Consider the following 12156-nt stretch of genomic DNA (forward strand, 5'->3'; position numbering starts at 1 on the left):
GTCACATGGAAAGCTGATTTTTTTTTTTTCCTGATTTGAATCAACTCTGCAACACGAAATGTTAACAAAAACATCTAGCCTAGGGTGTAGAAATGTATTCAACACAGAAAGTCTCGAAAATATTTAATACTTCAAATAATTTTCCCTAGCCTCTGAGATATCTTGCACTAAAAATGTCTTTCTGCTGAAGTCTTTTCTAAAATATTAGTTTCCGCTTTTACTTTGTGCTCCCAGGACAACTATTCCTCTGAATCAAAACAGCTCCTTTGTTTATTTTTTTTCTGGTTCTGAACTAACCCATCCTGAAGACATAAACAGCTAGCCAAGACTCTGTCCTGCATCAGACTCCCCCCGCCCCACTCTTTTCCTTCTTACCCCAAGGAGCAGTAAACATGAATCCTGACCCAAAGCAGCCTCAGAACTGAGAAGAGACACACTGCAGCCAAACAATAAACCCACTGGAAAAAAAAAAAAAACACAGTAGGTGGAAATAAAAAACAATGCCTCAATTCGGTAATATTAAATGCGCTGGGACGGCAGTCTCCAAGAGCAAGGATAAATAACCTACATAATGAAGAATTAGTTAGCAGTGTTATGTAAATATTGTAGCAGCATCAATGAGGAGGTAAGCAGAAGTATTTTAAGACACTATATTATACCATACACTGTGCACTGTTTCCCGGTGATAAGGTTTTTAAAGCATCTTTATAAGCTCTTCTTCTCTGTTGTGACAGGATTATTTTTGCACCTTTGGAAAGCAACTGAAAAAGGAAGCCTGGGAAAAATCCTGCCAAACAAAGCAGCTGTACTCAAATAGCTTAAAGTGTAAGAAAGAACTGATTCAAGATACAAGAATAGATCTAAAATATACAATTAAAACGTAAGTATAAATGATACTCTCATTTTTATTGCAGTGCTGTATATATTCTTACTAAAGAAACCAAAACCAAACCTGTTGCTGTCGAGTTGATTCTGACTCATAAAAACCCCTTAGGACAGAGTAGAACTGCCCCATAGAGTTTCTAAGGAGCGCCTGGTGGACTCGAACTGCTGACCAGTGCAGTGAAATGTTAAAGGGTGAAGAGTGAATTTTTTTAAAATAATAATTCTCTTGAATTTTAAATAACCCCTGAAGCAGATATTTCATATAATAACGTCCCGACATGATAACAAATATGATGGATAAAGCTGGGTGAGTGCATAATGCAATATATGAATTATCTGAAAAGAAACAATACTAGCTTAAAGAAGTATTTTAGCTACTGATATCAATAAGTTGTGTGCCTTAAGATCCCCAGTACCGGGAGAAAAAGTTAACAATCAATTTTCTCCTCATATCCACCCATGAAAGCCTCAAATTTAGAAGGACGGGTATTTAAATCTTTTCGAATTATCTAGATTTTAATATTTCTTCAAAGATAATCAAATCTTCATTTATAATCTCAGTGCACAAATCACTGAAATTTACAAATCCTAAATTATGCATTAGTTTATGAAATGTTAATGTTTCAATTTAATGAAATGGTAAAAGGTTAGATACTAGAAAAAAAAAAGAAAAAATGAAAATATATTAATCAACAAACTGAATAATTAGGTAAAATAAATTGGCTCCTCTAGACAACCAATTCTTGGTTGTCTGTTTTTATATCATTTGCCTATGTACATATTTTTTTATGTATATGTATGTGAGTATTACTCTCTATAGAGATTAATTAAAAGATACCGTCTTCTGTATATTCTTTTTCCCACTGCCATTAGTTGTGGTACACTCAAAACCAAAAAACCCAAACCCACTGCTGTCCAGTCAATTTGGACTCATAGTGACCCTGTAGGACAAAGTAGAACTGCCTCATAGGGTTTTCAAGGAGCGCCTGGGAATTCAAACTGATAACACTATGCCACCAGGGTTTCCTGTACACTCAAGAAAGACAAATATATTTCAACATTAGTTGTTTTTAAGTAAAGCAAACAAATGAAAGAAAATACTCACTGCCGCCAAGTCGATTCTGACTCATAGCACCCTTACAGAACAAAGTAGAACTGCCCTATAGGGTTTCCAAGGAGTGGCTGGTGGATTTGAACTTCTGGTCTTTTGGTTGCAGCCAAGCTCTTAACCACTGTGTTACCAGGGCTCCTTTTTAAGTCAAGAGACCACCAAAGCCAGGGTATGTCTGGGAGTAGAAGCCAGAATCCCAAATGTGCTGACTGGAAAATGTTTTGATTGAAATCAGATTAAGAAAGAGAGCAAGTCAAAATAGAGAAATGCAGTAACCAAAGAAGTCGAACTGGGAACAGTTGAACATAGAATGCATTTAGCACTGACAGTCAGGTGTCCAAAAATGAATCAAACATCTGGAGGCCTAAGACAGCAAGGTCAAGGTCAAGGGCTTAAGGAAAAAAAAAAAAAAAAATTCTTCCACATTGAAAAAACCCTGCTTCAGATGTTATTTATAATCCCAGACCTAAGAGCTGTTGAATTCAACTTTTAAATGACCAGAATGTGTCCAGTCAGTCTCTTTGAGTCAGCTTCCATGTTGATTACAGGGGATATTGCTTCTCTCTTATCTATTGTGACTACATTGTGACTAAAAACACTAACAAGACTGCACACAATGAGAAGCATTAGCTTTCTAAAATCTCTTCTCTCCCCATCCCACCCCTCATCCCACCCCCTGTTTACCAAACCAAATTACAATGTAAACAAGTTAAATGTTAACGCACTGACAGGAAAATCAGCAGTATGGGAAAGAGGTTGGTGGGTTTTTGTGAGATGGGCAGGACTCGAGTCTGAGGAGCAGCAGAGTCACTAAAGTTTACAGTTTTACTGAGATGGGATAGGGTGATGGATCTTGGAACAAGCTTTACATGATTGCTTTCCTGGGATTTCAGAGACATTTTATGAAGAGCACCATCCTTCGAGTCTTTGAGAAATCATTGAATAATGTCAATTCTACCTTACAACTTTGTTTTGTGTGGGACATTATTTTACAGAGCAAAACTAAACAACAACAACAAAAAAACAATTGCCATTGAGTCGATTCTGACTCATGATGACCCCATGTATTGCTGAGTAGAACTGTACTACTTAGGGTTTTCAAGCCTGTGACATTTTGGAAACATATCGTTGGGCCTTTCTTCTAAGGCACCTCTGGTGGGTTCCAATTGCCAAACTTTAGTAAGTAGACACAAACCTAACCATTCATTCCACCCAAGGACTCCTTTTCACACAGTAGATGCTATCAAAAGAAGGCTGTTTCAATAAAAATTTCTACCGATTCGAATTGTGTTCTCCAGGGAGCTAGATTGGAAGAGCTACTGTAAATAAGTTGAGGGCTTGGTTAAAATTTAAATATTTATCACAGAGTTGAGTTTTGAATTTTCAACACAGGACAAGGAATGTTGATTAATTTGGGCAAACTCCCACCCTTCCAAGGCATCCAATGATGGGAAAAAGAATTTAGAAACCTGAATTATTCATGGAATGAATGGTAACTATTCAATTTTCCCCTTAATTTCAGAAATTAAATTTTTTTTAAATAATTTATATGGAAAGCATTTTCAATATAATTTACTGCTAAAAATTTAAAAAGTAACCCATGGTCACTAGTTATATAGCTATAACTCAGACAAAACTCTAGGCCAAACCAAGTTCTTCGTCCCCCAAGTCCCAACAGATTTTGTTCTAAAGATGGGCACGAGATTCACGCTGCGCAGTTAGAGGTCTTCACTGGGATTTTACATAGACGTTTCAGGAAATAAATGCTGTCTTCTTCCTCTGGGGGTAGCCATTCCAGGATATCTGAGCCTGGAATCAACTGAAGTTCAACTATCTCCCAATGGTTGGAAGGATCAAATTCTCAATTAAAAAAAATTAGATGAAAACACAGAGAAACAAAGATGAAGAGCAAAGGAAGGAGGGGTAGAGAGAAGGGTGGAAAAATAACACCTTAAGAGGAGTGATGGGGAAGACAGGGAAAGAGGGAGAGGGAGACCTAATCCCATATTTGGATCTGTTGCTGTTCTTCCCAGCAAGCCATATAGTACTCTCCCCACCCCTTTTTTTCTTCTTTAGGCTAGTTTGAGTTGGGATTATGCCATTTAAAATTGAAAGTGTCTGGACTAATATGTTCCTTGAATAGTTTGTTCCCCACCATCTCCCCCAGCCTTAGATATGCCTAAGTTTCCCCAACTTTCCAAGTGTTTGGCATTTAATTCAAAAACTCTGAAGTAAACTGGCTCGCTTATCTCTAAAATCTATGTTTTTCAGGAATTGATTTTAACAAATAATGGTGTGGACAATTTCCAAAATTTAGCTCCTTAAAGGTCACTATTATTGAATTTTTGAAACTGAAGCAGGTGAAAAATATCTCCATGCAAATGGTTTCTATAGTCTCCAAAATTTATTCAAGGATTTTTTTTTTTTTTTTAAGTCAGTGAACCTTGATAAGAGGAAATTAAAAACCAAACAAGTTTAGGATTTTAAATATAGTGTTTTAAAATGTTCTATTCTAAACAAACAAACAGGATTACTTTCCTGGGCCATAAACTAGAATTTCAGAGACACTGATGAAGAACACCATACTTTAAGTCTTTGGGAAATCATTGAATTTAATGTCAATTCTACCTTACACCATCTTTCGTCATTTTGCATAGGGCATTATTTTACAGAGCAAAAAACAAAACAAAAAACCATTACCATTGAGTCGATTCTGACTCATGATGACCCCATGTACTGCAGAGTAGAAAAACAACCCCAAACTGTCTATTTTGTGTTATGGCTCAATTTTAATATTTATTATTTAATCATGCTTCTATGAATCTACCAAATGAAATCTTATATGTTCTGAAGTCAAGTTCTTTCATGCAGTAAAATATAGTAATCCACTCTTTTTTATAATTTTATTTATAACAATATTTGTGCTATTTACTTGTAAAGGAATTTAATTTTTAATAAAACATTATCCCCTAAATGGGGCTGTTCTCTTGCCCTTCCCGGGTATTCCCCACATCCTCTTCAGTGCCCAGGGGAGGGACAGTTGGAGGACTGTTTACCAAAAAAGTGTCCAGCTCTGGGTGATTTGGTGGGAGCATTGGACAGGGGGAGGACCTGTCTGGGACAGATATTGACTGTGGCCATGTCAGAGATGCCCCTGGGCTGGGGCCTGGGGCTTGGGGTACCCTTCTCCAAGAAGAAGTAAAAAAACCCATCATTTCCTTTCTACCTCAGTCAGAGGCAAAACTCTATAGAGTGCAGCAGCAAGGATCTCTTCTTTCCTAGAATTAGCCCTCAGGAAATTGAGGGGAGAAGGTGAGGGAACCTTAATAAAGTGTCTTGTACAAGGAGGAATGGAAGCCCTGGAGGCATAACTGATTAAGAGCTATGGCTGCAATCCAAAAGGTTGGCAGTTCAAATCTACCAGGAGCTCCTTGGAAACCCTATGGGGCAGTTCTACTCTGTCCTATAGGGTCACTATGGGTCAGAATCAACTTCATGGCAACGGGTTTGGTTTTTTTGGCTCGGTAGAGGGAGGGGGAGGCAGCTCCACAAGCTATCCCAGTAAGGGTGCATTTTGATGGGAAGTTGGGAGGAGAGTTCCTCCCCTCTGACCTTTAAGCCAAAGGAGCCCTCTGAGCCTTTTCTGGTGCCATCTCCACCTGGGGAGCAGGCAGGAAGGAGAAGAACAGAGAGAGGTAATACTGTGCCCGCTAACTCACTGCTTCTCTTGCTCACTCACATATAAAAATTCCCTCATTTTTATGTTTATATATCCAGCAGGGCCAGGGAAGGCCCGGCTGGAGTAATTCACTCTTGGGATGTGTTTCTTCTAAAAAAGAACTTTCAAGAATGCCATATACTCTAATCAGGACCTTTGACACTGAGAAGGAATATACATATTTTATAAATCTTGAGAATATTCTTTATCTCCTAAAGTTACATGTGGATTTGTTCTTTTAAGCAATAATCACTCCAATACCAATTTTTCAATTTTTAGGTGCTTTGTTGTTTTCAAAACATATCTACATAGGATTATCATGAAATTAAATGAAAGCCAAACCCATTGCCATTGAGTCGATTCTCACTTTTAGCAACCCTGGAGTTGTTCCTATTTCTTAGAGAAGCAGAGGTTCAAAAGTTATGCTGTTTACTCAAAGTCACAGAGTTGGTGTGTAGAGCTGGGACTTGTTTATAGATAGGGTCTGAGTGGGGTGGGAAAAGGGCAATGAGGGAGAGATCCAGGGAGGATAAAGCAGTGAAGACCTGTGTGCTTGAGTACTCTGCCTCCCCTCTGTCCCTGGCTCTGGGACTGAACTTCATAGGCATGTGGTTTGGCAAGATTATCTCCTTAGAGCCCTTCGTGGTTCATATCAACCAGCCTTCCTACTCTCAAATTGGCTGCCGTTTAAATCACTGTAACCCTCTTGCCCTAAATGAAAACTACACATAGAATCATCCCAGTCTCCCCTTCTCAGGCTTAACCATCAGGGTTGTTCTTCCTGCAATCTGACCTATACCTTCCCACCTTGGGCTTGACCCATTTCATCCGTGGGTTTTCGGTAGAGATAAAGTACAATGGAGAACTTCCCTGACTTACAGCCTAATTGCTAGAAGAGGGTTAGAAGAGGTTACTTTTTTTTCTTGAGGGAGATGCAAGTTTATGTTACTACTATGAACAGACATTCTTCTCTAAAAAAATGATGGCAAATTTGAAGATCAACTAGATAATACTCACTACTAAAAACACATGACTTCATTTTATATACTGAGGGCATCTTATCTTAGTTATGCCAAAGAGACCTAAGATATCTGCCCACAATAATATTTACCCACGTAGCCCAATCATTCAATCTTGCTTTCCTTGATCCATTGAAAAGTCTCCTTTACTGCAAATTTCATTTGTAAACATATTTGAATTTCTATAGTAGCACATTGGAGTCCTGGTAGCACAGTGATTAAGTGTTGTGTTCGGCTGCTAACCAAAAGGTTGGCCTTTTGAATCTACTGGCCAGTCCTAGGCAACCCTATGGGGCAGTTTTACTCTGTTGTAAGGGTCTCTGTGAGGGGGAATAAACTCGATGGCAACAGAATAGTGATACGTCAACCTATTTATTGATATAAAAACATGATATCAACATACCAAAAAAAGAGGTAATTTTCAAAACCTTCTGGTATTTGCCTCGATACAAAATAATGTGTTTCTACTGCTACCTCTTTTTCTTTTTTTAAATCAAATTTAGGTAGTATCTGCCGGCTTCCTACCAGATATTGACTGTACTACTAAAGCCAAATGACAATCCAAAAATAATACTGGAACTTTAATATTTATTTTACTTAATACTTTATTTTATGAATTCTGAATACATTTTCAAAAAATTAAAAAAACTGGTAATGTTCAGACTTTATACAATAAAATGAATCACCAAAAGTGAAATATTTTACATATAAAAATTCATAATTATAATTGTACCTCTGTTCATTATGTCCCTACATTTTTCTTTGATTTCAACTCTCTCATCCCTGCCTTACGCCCAGTGGCACCCTGAGAGTTGCATCTGATGTGGCTGGTGCTATGGGGAGAATTTCATCAGTTTCCCACCATGTCGAGCTGCCCTAAGTGGAGTTTTGAAGGTCACCACCTTGGGGCAAACCCAATGCGTTATATAGATGTTTGATTTCTCTTTTGGATAACCCAGGAGGGTTGGTGTTTCCTGTGGCCTAAATCCTGTCCTTTCCATTGGGGAGACTAGTTCTCATTATAGGGTTTCTCCCAGAATGTCAAAGCACAACCTTTTTTAGTAAAGGGCGATGGGAGGGATCAGGGCAGTTGCAGGAGCTGAGAGTAGTTAAAAAGGACTGGAGTGGCCTGAGAGAAGCTCAGGGATGATGTGTGAGAAGCCAGGAAAGAAGGAAAAAGGAACAACTTCTCAAAGAGCTGAGAAGCAGCTGAACCCTCTATGACATAATGATATATTGGCATCTGACAATCCCAAGGTAGGTGTTGTCACTACCACTATAAAGATGAGAAGCTAGTTCTCCTATAAATGTCCCTTCCACCAAATGCATACTTTTCCCTCAACTTGAATTCAAAATTTTTATGAAGTCAACACTCGGAATTTGCATTACTACGGCCATAAATTGTGTTCATGGTTGAGCCAAATAGTGTATGATACATTTATTTTCTTGTGCAACCTTTTGTTTTCTTTAGAGTTAATGTGTATTAGTTTCCTACTGCTGAGCAACAAATTATCACAAATCTATTGGCTTAAAACAACACACATTTATTTTGGTGGGTCAGGAGTCCTGAAATGGCTTAGCTGGGTCCTCTGCATGCAGTTTTACAAGCTATTGGTTGGCTGTGTTCTCATCCGGGGACTCTGCTGGGGAAGAACAAACTTCCAAACTCACTCAAGTTTTTAGTAGAATTCATTTGCTTATGGCTATATGACTAAGGTCTCTGGCTTATTGCTGGCTGTTGGAGAGAGGCTGCCCTCAGATCCTAGAGGGCAACCATAGTTCCCTCTTCAAAGGCAGTTCACAACATGGCAGCTTGCTTCTCCAAGGCCAGCAGGGCCATGAGAGCAAGTCAGCTAACAAGATTAAAAAAAAAAAAAAAAATTTTTTTTTTTTTAAAGACTTTTAAAAATGTAACATAATCATGGGAGTGTCATCCATCACCTTTGCCAGAGTCTATTGGCGAGAAGCAAGTCACAGGTCCTACACAAACTTAAGGGGAAAGAATCCCACAAAGACACAAACACCAGGAAGTAGGAATTATGGGCGCCACCTTAAAGTCAAACTGTCAAAGAATGATTCTTTTGTTTTATTCTTTTGCTTAATTTTTGAAACATCTTGTACATCTTCAGCCCCATACTCGCCAACGGAATGAAGAACACTGCCTTCGTGCTGGTCAAATACATTAACCCTCCCATTGCCTCTGTTTTTGAGAAATAACTTTTGGGAGCCCTCACACTTCTTGTTTCAATCTGGACTGCTGCTTTCTAAGCCTGTTACACAACTATCATGCTATCATGTTATTCCTTTTGTCTAATTCCTGGGTTTGATCCATTTTTCCCAGGATTCTAGGCCTTCCTTTCTATTGGTTTAATCAGTCATCTTGCTGAAGCTCAGCTTCCAGTAGGTTCTTAAGAATTGATAGGTGCAAGAAAATAAATATTTTTAGGTCTTGCGTAACAAAACGTGACTTTATGTTGACTTCACATTTGATGTGGCATTTTGGCTAGATGTTGATTTCTAAGCTGGAAATAATTTTACTTTAGAGTTTTGAAGGCATTGCTTCCAATGCCTTCAATCTTTCAGACTGCTACCGCTGAGAGTGATGTTGTTTGAAAGTCTGAGTTCTTGTATGTGACCTTTGTTTTTATTTTTCTTTAAAATATTACAACATTGTAGTTAACCATGGGTCTTTTTTCACTGATTCTTCTTTTATAACCTAGAACTTCAGTTTCCTCAGTTCTTGGATTATTTCTTTAAAAGTTTCTTCCCTTTTATTTGTTCTCTTTTTCTAGGAACTCCCATGAAAGGGAGGTTGGATTTCCTTAACTGATCTTCTGATTTTCTTATAATTTCTTTCATGTTTTCCATTTATTTATCTTTTTTCCCCCAATTTTCTAGGTGATTAACTTGACCTTATCTTCCATTCCCTCTACTGAATTTTCAACATTTCTGCTATGATAGTGCTCCTTTCAAAGAGCTCCGTATTTTTGTCCTCTTATATTTTCTTTTTCACATACACGTGATAGTATTTTATTGATAGAATGTTCTTATGCATATCTGTGATTCATGAACTGCTTATATTTTTGAAAGTTTGTTTCTTCCTTAAAACTCCTTTTCCCTTTTGTGTGTCTGCGTCTGCCTTTCAGGTTAGAGGCTTTCCTTGAATATCTAAAGATCCTAAGCTAATAGTTATAAACTAAGGGTGAGACACTAAAAAACTGTTTGGAAATTCTATGCATGACTGGACCTTGTCATGTCATGGCTGGGTACTATTGAGTCGACTTTTGACTCAGAATGACCCCATGTGACGGTAAAACTGCTTCATAGGGTTTTCTAGGCTGTAATCTTTATGGGAGCAGATCAATAGGTCTTTTCTCCCATGGGATCAACTGGGTGGTTAGGATTGTGTCACTAGGGGGCTGCAATATAAAGTGACTGGGTGATAGTAGACCTCCTCGTTAGAGAATCCCTACATGTTAGTATCTGTTGTTTTTTTTTTCTTGGTTTGATTATTTTTTTCAGAGAGGAAGCCTCCATCCTCTTTTCTGGTGGTCTATCAGTCATCTGAGACCCAGGGTGGGGCCTCTTTATTTAGGATGGAGGATTTCATTAATTCTCTTGTTTCTAGTATAGCCATATCTTGGCCTACAATTTTGTGTTAGGTTCCTAGGGCCCTAGCACTCTGGTTCAACCTCTCTAATAAGTTAGCCTCATCTGATCTTCTGATCTTCCCGAGTAGGGGAGGAGAAGCTTCAGAAAAATCGAGAGTGTTTGGCTTAATCTGCTGAAGCAAGTTATCCAACAAACCTCTTGTTTTCAGCCTCTTCTTTTACCCCGGCTTTCAGAGGAATCTGGTGTATCAAAACCCTGAGTCTTTCCAGGATTTTGCTTTGAGAATCATTTTAGTTCTTATTGATGTCATTCTTCTGTGGACAGTTTTCTGTTTTTTTTTTCCCCCCACCTATAAAGTTATCATAGCTTTTAACACATGTATAATACGGGTTCCCTCCTCACAACAAACTCTTCTAAAAATTAAATTTAAAAAATTAGGCAGAGTAGATTATTATCTATTAGCTGCATGCTTTCCACCATTCTGTCTAAATTATGCTAGATTTGTTTGGATTCATCTTAAGATTTGGTTGAGTGAATGAGAGCTAACAAATTGTTCTAATTTAACGGAAAAAGAATCATTTTCTATGTAATGTCTAGATGTTTTCTTAAGAATACATAAAAAATCTTAAACCTGAACAAGCTCTTCGGCTGAAATATCCTTATATGTTATTTTTTGAGAAGAGGCTTTTGTCATAATGTGCTGTCATGTCACAAATTGTTATTGTATTTTTCATTTTAATTGCTTTAATTTTACTGCATGGCTACCTAATATCTAAATTTACCAGAAAAAGACCTTAGCTAAAGTGCTTGTTTTTCACTCAGTGGTGTAAGAGAAAGACGTAACCAAATAAACCAAGTTTTCTGACGTTCAATGTAGGATTTACAGATATGATCAATTGAATGGTACTTGGGCTTTTGTGAACCCAGGAACCAGCATTTCAGTTTATTTTGCAGAAATAAACAAGATTAAATGAGACGCAGCCAGTGAAATGCAAACACGTCTGAAAGGGCGGACATTGCTAGTTGCTTATCCAATAACTATTCTGGAATCGTTTAATAACAGAACCCGATATAATGAAGTACTTATTGGCCGGCTCCCTTAACAGTAGGGGTGATGATGTGACAAAATTCTTGCCAGTGAGAGGCACTCAGAAGTTGTGTGCAGAGGAGGGGGTTTTGAGAAAGTACTTCAAAGGGGACAGGCCTGTTTGTCTGAGGGACCCTTTGTCTTTTCCCTTTTATCCTTCCACTTTCTTCCTGCCTAGAACACAGTTGCCTTAGAGGTAAAGTAGCCATCTTGAGAACATAAGGGACTACAGAACCCTGAATACTTTCTTAAACAGTTGCATAAACCCTGGACCTGGATTTCCTTTTCCTGTACTTCTAATTTCACGAGAAAATTCATTCCCTTTTTTCCCAAAGTTTTCACTCATTAATCTTTTTTTTTTTTAATTGGGCTTAGATGAAGATTTACAGAGCAAATTTGTTTCTCATTAAACAATGAATACACATATTGTTTTGTGACATTGGTTGCCAACCCCACAACATGTCAACACTCTCCCCTTTTTGACCTTAGGTTCCCCATTGTCAGCTTTCCTCTCCCCTCCTGCTTGGTGTGCTCATTTAGTCTCATTTTCTTTTATGGCCAGTCTAGTCTTTGGGTGATGGGTGAGCCTCAGGAGTGAATTCGGTACTCAGGTAAAAGGGTATCCAGGTTTCTCCAGTCTCTATCAGACTAGTAAATCTGGTCTTTTTTTGTGAGTTAGAATGTTGTTCTACATTTTTCTCTAGCTCTGTCTGGGATCCTCTAT

At 38.1% G+C, this 12156-nt stretch overlaps 1 long non-coding RNA gene across 1 annotated transcript in view; it reads left to right on the plus strand.

Annotated features, from left to right (window-relative positions):
* Positions 1 to 386: 386 nt before the first annotated feature.
* The window catches only part of LOC126083730 (uncharacterized), a 124228-nt gene continuing 112458 nt past the window's right edge, over positions 387 to 12156 (plus strand). The window contains exons 1-2 of the long non-coding RNA XR_007518858.1: positions 387 to 625; positions 735 to 880. This is a non-coding gene — a long non-coding RNA (uncharacterized LOC126083730). The remainder of the gene's footprint in view (positions 626 to 734; positions 881 to 12156) is intronic.

The sequence above is a fragment of the Elephas maximus genome, chromosome 10, assembly GCF_024166365.1.
Source record: "Elephas maximus indicus isolate mEleMax1 chromosome 10, mEleMax1 primary haplotype, whole genome shotgun sequence".
NCBI lineage: Eukaryota > Metazoa > Chordata > Mammalia > Proboscidea > Elephantidae > Elephas > Elephas maximus.